Source organism: Stenella coeruleoalba (genome assembly GCF_951394435.1).
Source record: "Stenella coeruleoalba genome assembly, chromosome: X".
NCBI classification, from domain to species: Eukaryota; Metazoa; Chordata; class Mammalia; order Artiodactyla; family Delphinidae; genus Stenella; species Stenella coeruleoalba.
Window position 1 is genome coordinate 82,748,122 of NC_137152.1, and position 2,018 is coordinate 82,750,139.

The following is a 2,018-nucleotide window of genomic DNA, read 5'->3' on the forward strand; positions in this document are numbered from 1 at the left end:
GCCACTGCACATTCCTCCACCCCCGGGCTTCTCGCTTGAAAGCAAAACACCTTCGCTCTGCTCTTTAGGCTGCCACGTGAGAAAGCGTAATAATTAGAAGAATTAGACTGGGATACAGACAATTGGCGGAACTCTGCCTAGTTTGGTGGAACAGAGCATGTCCCTGCTGTCAGGAAGTTTGTTTGCTCTAAAGAGACAGTAGGGGAGTATTATCAGTACACAGAGACCCAGGGAGGTATCCTAGGGTTCTTGGAGATGAGCTAGCCCAAAGAGGGTGAACATGTAAAATCACAGGCCATGCTAAGCAGAGAGTTAATGTGGCAGAAAACTAACAGACTGTCTATAATTATGTGACTGGATGATGTAGGAACACCAAAAGATGGTTTGATGATCTTCCCTTACCACAAATACATCCTGCAAAACAGAAGTGGTCCCAAAACTTCATTATACATATTCTACACATTTTACTTCTTGATGCTACATTTCCAGGTGGTCTTTATGGCAGTTATACTGTTTGGTTTAGGTAAAAGTCATTTTTTCTCTGGGAGAGAGGAGAAAGGTGGGCCAAGATTAACATTTGTTGAAGTCCTACTGCATGTTATACACTCTGTACAGGGTTTTTCATTTGCACCTCACAATTCTGTAAGAAAGACATCATGGGTCTCCTTTACAGATGACCAAAGGCAGGCTTACAGAGGCTAAGCAAGTATTCCAGCATCACACATGAAGTTAGGGGCAAAAATGGGGGTTCAACTTTTGCCCACATCACAATATACTTTTCATTCATAACAGAAGCAGCATCACCTCCAAGGAACTGAAAATTGATTCTTAGGGGTGAAGAGATCTTAGATAGTACTATGTTGTGTTGCCCCCAGAAAGATCAAGGTACATAAACAGATATACACCACATCTCTGGTATTAAAAATTTCACATTCTGTGGATGGGGCAATGATTAGGGAAAAAAGTGTCTAAAAAACCTCCATAAAGTGGATGATAATGAAAAAAGGTTGAGAAACACTCATATATTCAATGATATAGCATGTAGATGATGGGCCACCAGGGCTTAAGGACTGGTCATTTTACACTCCCTCATCGATGCTCACTCTTCAACAGCGAATATTGGTGGTGGTGGTGGTGGTGGTGGTGGTGGTGGTGGTGGTGGTGATGATGATGATGATGATAATGAAGAAAATGAAATCCTGTTCCTGGGGTCAAAAGACCTGGGTATGGAGACTGTGTGAACTGACTGGTTTTTAAGATGGCAGACAGGGGCTCAGTCAGAAGAGTAGGTGTTTCTTCTGGCAAAGATGATCTGGAGAGTAGGATATTAATGTTTTTAAAACTAACGTAAACAAGTGGAACTGTAAGTTGTGTCTTCTTTAATTTTAACATTTATTCAAGTTACAGGTTATTAAATCCATAATTCGGATCAGACCATAGTAAGTTTGGAGATGGTTAAGTAAATCAGGGAAATTTCATTGCAAATGCCTGCTCAGTAGTTAAAGCTGGAATTATTCTAAAGCTTTTCTCATTGTATCTGGGCAATTGATGCTATCCAATATACTGCTATTTTTTTTATAGTGAATTGTATTATATTTTAAATTAAAATAGTATTGCAATTAAAAACATTTTGTATGGCAAAAAAATCAGCAAAGCTTGTCTGAAATGGCTAGAGTAAATATTTTCAAATTTTATGAGGGTAATTCTTTTTAAAATTTATTTTTATTGAAGTATAGTTGAATTACAATGTTGTGATAATAAGCTAATTCTTGTGATATATAACAGATGGGCAAATGAAGTGGTAGGCAGCCTCCAAGAAGACACTCAATGATCCACACCTCTGTATTCATGCTCTTTTGTAATCACTTTTCCTTGAATGTGGGCTGAGGTTAGTTGCTTCTAAGGAATAGAATATTTGTGAAGTGATGGGATGTTACTTCTGAGATTAGTTACAAAGAGGCTGTGGCTTCATTTGAAGTACGCTCTTATGCTCACCCTGAGGAATGCCAACCACCATG